This window comes from Phascolarctos cinereus, unplaced genomic scaffold (assembly GCF_003287225.1).
Source record: "Phascolarctos cinereus isolate Bilbo 61053 unplaced genomic scaffold, phaCin_HiC Scaffold_1;HRSCAF=81, whole genome shotgun sequence".
NCBI lineage: Eukaryota > Metazoa > Chordata > Mammalia > Diprotodontia > Phascolarctidae > Phascolarctos > Phascolarctos cinereus.
Window position 1 is genome coordinate 72,731,968 of NW_027555514.1, and position 5,901 is coordinate 72,737,868.

The following is a 5,901-nucleotide window of genomic DNA, read 5'->3' on the forward strand; positions in this document are numbered from 1 at the left end:
TTTGCAGAAGTATTGATTGTCAAGTGAGATAGGATTCTATCCCACATTTCCAGATGTCACAAACGTAAGAAACTTTTGAAAAAGTATTTTTCTTAGTAGATAGCAAGATACTAAAAATTTGCTATTTAAAAATGTATCTCAACGTTTACATTCCTTTTCAAGTGATGTCCTATTATATGTCTTTTTGTGAAACAAGGTGAAATGATATAGCCCAAGAATGAAACAGAAATCTCCTGAGTTCCATTTCTGGGATGTCTCACACAAAAGATCATTTATTTCTTCTAAAGGTAATTTTCTGGGAGAGTTAATAAATACTGTATTTTGGAATAATGTAATTTGTCATCAAATAATTTTCTAGTATCTTAGCATTTTAAAATATGAGTTTTGGGAGATAAGATATAAGTTTATTTTACTATTTATTTCAAGTTATAAAATGAACAAAATGAACTTGACTTATTATTTTTTGCCCTTTTCTACACTGATCTCTTTCCTTTTTTTTTTTTGAAGCAATTTCCCCAATACACCAGGAAAAAGATCTCATCACAAGAAGATACTCTGTTGCTGTGGTTGCTGGTTCCAGGTGAAGTTGAGAAGTGAGGAAATATATAGCTAATTGAGGAACAAAAAAGGTGGTGAGAATTGAATTGGCAGGATAATTGATGCAATTATCCTTCCATTCACTTTTAGGCTGTTAGGCAAAAGTTAGGTTTTGGGATTTAATTATTTGGATAGTAATTTCAATTCTTCACATTACATAGGTACATAAGTATTTGATTTCCAAACCCCTACACAACATATAGTATGTCCAAAATAGTACATATTAAGAAACTTGTTAAAATATATATTGGGATCGTCAGTTCAATGTAGGTAAACTCCATTCTTACTTATATGAAATTGTTTTGCATAAATTAGTGACTGCCCTGATTGTCTCCTTTTGTTTCATGGCAGGGCTTAGAACTTTTTGAACATATTTCTAGAAGCAATGTCTGCTTCCTATACTTAATTACACTGTGTTGTGGGCCACTGACTCAAAATCTTGTAGAAGACAATAATACACAGTGATTTGCTAGAAACTGACCTTCAGATGATGTAACATTGTCAGTTCTATTTATTGTCCAGATTTATGAAAGGTGTGAAACACACATATCTTCAAAGCAGTCTAATTGGGATGTTTTTCTTTTCCTTTCTAATTTCTTTCTAATACTCTTAACACAGTGGATATTTGTTAAATACGGATTGATTTATTATTGGTGTTAATATGACTGGATATAAACTTATTCTGGTTTCTTACTTCTACACATCTTATTTCTTTTATTTTTTGGCATCCTTTAAGATAGTTTAGCTGCTTTTAGAAAGCAGGTGCTTTTTTTTTTTGAGGAAAATTTCTGGTGTGATAGGAGGAAAAAGTTATTACTGACTCCTTCTCAATATCTTATTCTACTTGTAGTTTGCAGTAGGAATTTTCAAACTTTTTGAAGTCACAGAACTTTAACATTAAAGAAGTTAATGGATCATAAGCTCAGGTAATTGATTTTGAGTTGCATTTGTTTATATAAACATACCTATCACAAGAAAGTCAGTAAAATGTACATAGGCATATCAACAATCCATTTTAAAGGCAAGCTGTAAGAGAATAATAAAAACAAAACAATGCTGTAAATATCATTTGGGGACGGAAATTGTGAGGGTTGTAATAAAATGGCAATTTTCCCATGGCCCCCACTCACAGTCCTGGTAATCTCATTAATCCTCCCTGGCTGCCATTCACCTACAGGTCGATTCCCCCATTAAAACATAAGCTCCTTGAAGGCAAGACTGTCACCGATTTTGTCTTTTTATTCTTAGTGTTTAGAACAGTGCTTGACACATAGTGAGCCTTAATAAAATTTTTTTTTAATACATTAGTTCATTGTTCCTTATCCAAGTCATTGTAAAATAAATATATAATTTCTAGCACATGAGTGTCAGTCTTGTATTGTTTGCTTTTTGGTGTGTAACCATTGCTTGCATTTGGGAACCAATGTACTACTTGATGCTGAGGATGAGACTAAGTTAGATACAGAAGAAGGAAATGTAGAGTAGTGAGACTGCACTCCTGACATCAAGTTCTTTTCCCTCATCATAATACTATACTTGGCCCTTTGCTTATATCTCTTCTATGTGCAGATGTACTATTTTACATTCTCGCTTTACATGCTTTCTCTTGATATTCATCCAGGCATTAGTTTGACCCTGGATTATCCAAGGCTTTGCCAGAGGAGCATGAGCCCTAGCAGGTTCTACCATGGTGAGTAGAGGCTTCATGAAGTAGGACTGTAAGTCTGCCTTGCATGGGCTATCTCAGGTAGATTCAGACAGGGACTATATGTCTGCTTTGTAAGGGCTACCTCTGAACTAAGAATTTATATCTGCTTTGCAAGGGCTATCTCAGGCAGATTCAGAGAGGGACTATATATTTGCCTTGCAAGAGCTAACTCAGGCAGGTTCAGATCATCCCTAGCAGGTTGATTTCCAGGTGAGGAATTTTTTTTTTCAGCCTCAGTAACCATGAAACCACCTGCTTGGGTGTGGAAGGCTTCTACTCTGCATTAGTTGAGAAAATGTTTATATTAATGACCTACTAATCAATCCCTGGAGTACTTGAGGTCTAAGTTATTTGTACATGGGTCACATTTCCCTGCTAGGCTAGTGTGCTTCATGAAGTTTGTATGCATAGCACATTATTCTACAGACAAGAGACATTCAGTGTACATTTGTTGAATTAGTGAATAGAGGACAGGAGACCGTAAGGTGACAAAGCAAAGGATGAAGAACGGTCTGCTTCTAGTGTCTGCATTAGTGAGATATCAGATCATAGGTTTTGAGTTAGAAAGGACTTTAGAAACTACCTTGTTTAAGCTCCTCATTTTGCAGATGAGGAAACTGAGGACTTGAGAGGTTGTAACTTATCCAAGTTTAACCTAGTTAAATACATAGCAGTCAGGTTTTGAACCCAAATCTTTCCACTCCAAAACAAATAGTTCTACCATAATACCTTAATTAGTGCTCCCTCCCCCAAATGTTCCTGTATGTATTTTGTATATATTTATGTAGCTGTTAGCTCCCCAAATAGAATATAAGCTTGAAGACAGGAACTGTTTCTGTTTTTGGCTTTCTGTCCTAGTACTTGGCATTGTGCCTAGTATATAGGAAGCACTTAACACATATTTGGTGATTGATTGATTGATTGATTGATTGTAGTACCATATTTTCCCTTCCCCCATTTCAACCTCAGGATCATTGTGGTAGGGTAGAGATTTGGATTGATTTCATTGGTACTCCATTCTTCTGCTTGGGCTAATGGCAACCCCTCTACCCTTAGTGGAGTTTCTGTGGCTGCCCCCACCCCTCAATTCTTCACCTGGTAGCTACCCCTTCTGGTCAGGAGCCTAGCTAAACTAAGACTGGTAGGATAATACATAAAGGCAGAGGAAACACACCAATGATCTCTGTCCCTTTCAGTGTTGATGTTCTGTGCTGCCAGGATGGCCTTGTTTCTGATTAGTTCACCAAATGGTAGCATTAGATGGCTAAGTAGATCCATTGCCATGGTGGAACTTGATGGCAGTGAAGGCATAACCATAGGAGGCTTAGGGCAATCGTAATCACTGATTAACCTGAGGCCCCAGGTTTTGTATTTGCTCTTAGTGGGGATTTATTAGGTTGGGTAAATCCTGTTGAGGTAGTTACTAGAATGCTGTGACTAGAAGAACTTCACTGCTTACAGCTTGCTGATTGGTGGACTCCACCTGCTGAGTCCCACCTACTGGCTGAAAGTATAAATCAAGCAGAAGAAAAAACACCTCATGACCTAAACAGAAGAATTAGATAAGTCAATGCCCACCCCCACACTTGAAGTATGAAAAAGATGGACAATTTCACACACACACACACACACACACACACACACACACACACACACACACACACCCACCACCATTTGCAAGATAGCCCAACTCATTTTTTCCAGACTTCTGTGGGACTATGTCCTTTTTCAGAGTCTTGTTAGTCTAAGACTGTATGATATAGTGGAAATAGCCCTACATTCAGAGTCAGAAGACCTGGATTCACATCCAATTTCTGCTACTTTCATGGGCCCAAATTGAAAAATTGAAGACTTTCACCAAAAGTCCTCTTTTCTCCCTTTGACTTCATCTTATTGTGTACAGATGTCTCCTCCCACTACCTCACACAAAGAAGCAGCCCTTCTCCACATCAAGGCACACCCCTCAACGTGCACCCTTGATCCAATTCCATCCTCTCTTCTCCAGCAGATTGCCCAATCATCCCCAGTCATTCACTCATCTTCAATTTCTCCCTATCTACCGGTTGCTTCTCAGCTTCTGACTAACATGCTCATTTCTCCTTCATTCTTAAAAATCCTTTACTAGATCTGACTATCCTTTCTAGCTCTTGCCCTTTATCTCTTCTTCCTTTCATGACTACACTCTTTGAGAAAGCCATTTATGATTGGTACCTCCACTCTCTCTTCTCATTCTTTTCTAGATCCTTTGCATTCTAGTTGCCAACCTCACCATTCAACTGAAACTGCTTTCCCCAAATTATCACTGATCTTAATTGGTAAATCTAATGTCTTTTTCTCAGAACTCACCTATCTTGACCTCTCAGCAATCTCTTATACTGTCAATCACTTTCTTTTCTTGGATACTTTCTCATCTCTAGGTTTTTGGGACACAGTTTTCTCCTGGTTCTCCTCTGACTTCTTTAGCTGCTCCTTCCTCAGTCTCTTTTGCTGGATCTTCATCCAGGTCATGTCTGCTAAGAGTGGGTATGCTCCAAAGCTCTTCCATATCTCCCTTGCTGACATTCCCAGTTTCCATGGATTCAATATCATTTCCATGCAGATGATTTTCAAGTCTCTTTATCCCTCGCTAACCTTTCTCTGAACTTCTTTACATCCCCAACTGCCTATTAGACAGCTTTAGTGGGGTATCTTCTAGATTTCTTAAATTCAACTTGTTAAAAAAGAACTATTATCTTCCCCCTAAGCTGTCCCTCTTTTTGAACTTCCCTATTACTTTTGAGGGCACTCCAATCCTTCGGTCATCCAAGCTTGCAACCTTGGTACCATCCTCCAGGCCCGTCATCCCAGATATCCAATCTGTTGCCAAGTCTAGCTCTTTCACATCTCTTTATATGTTCATTCTCTTCATTCTAACAATGCCACCGTGACTCGATTTCTTATCACCTCATCCCTGGAATATTGTAATAACCTGCTGAGTGATATCCTACTCCAAGTTTCTCCCCACTGCAGTCGATGCTCTACTCAGTTGCCAAAATGATTTTTGTAAAACACTGCTCTGACCATGTCACATCCCTTCCCCAAATCCTACTGAATAAGTTCCAGTGGTTTCCTATTACCTCCAGAATAAAATATAAAATCCTCTGTTTGGATTTTAAAGCTCTTCATTACCTGGCCCATTACAGCCTTTCCAGTTTTCTTTTTGTTTTCCCCCTGTCTTTATATTTCATAGTGCCCTTTTCTTTTAACATTTCAATTTATCATGTATTTATTTTAAACAGTCTTTTCTTTTTAAATGTTGAGCTCCAATTTCTTTCCCTCTCTCCCATCCCTTCCCATGCCCACTGAGAAGGCAAGCAATATGATATCAATTATACATGTGAAATCATGCAAAACATATTTCCATGTTAACCATATTTTTAAAAAAGCAAGAAAAATAAAGAAAGTGAGAAAATTGTATTTTAATTTGTATTCAGAGTTCATCAGTTCTCTCTCTGGAGGTGGAGAGCATTTTTTCATCATGAGTCCTTTGGAACTGTCTTGGATCGTTGTATTGATCAGAGTAGCCAAGTTTTTCACAGTTGATTATCATTACAACA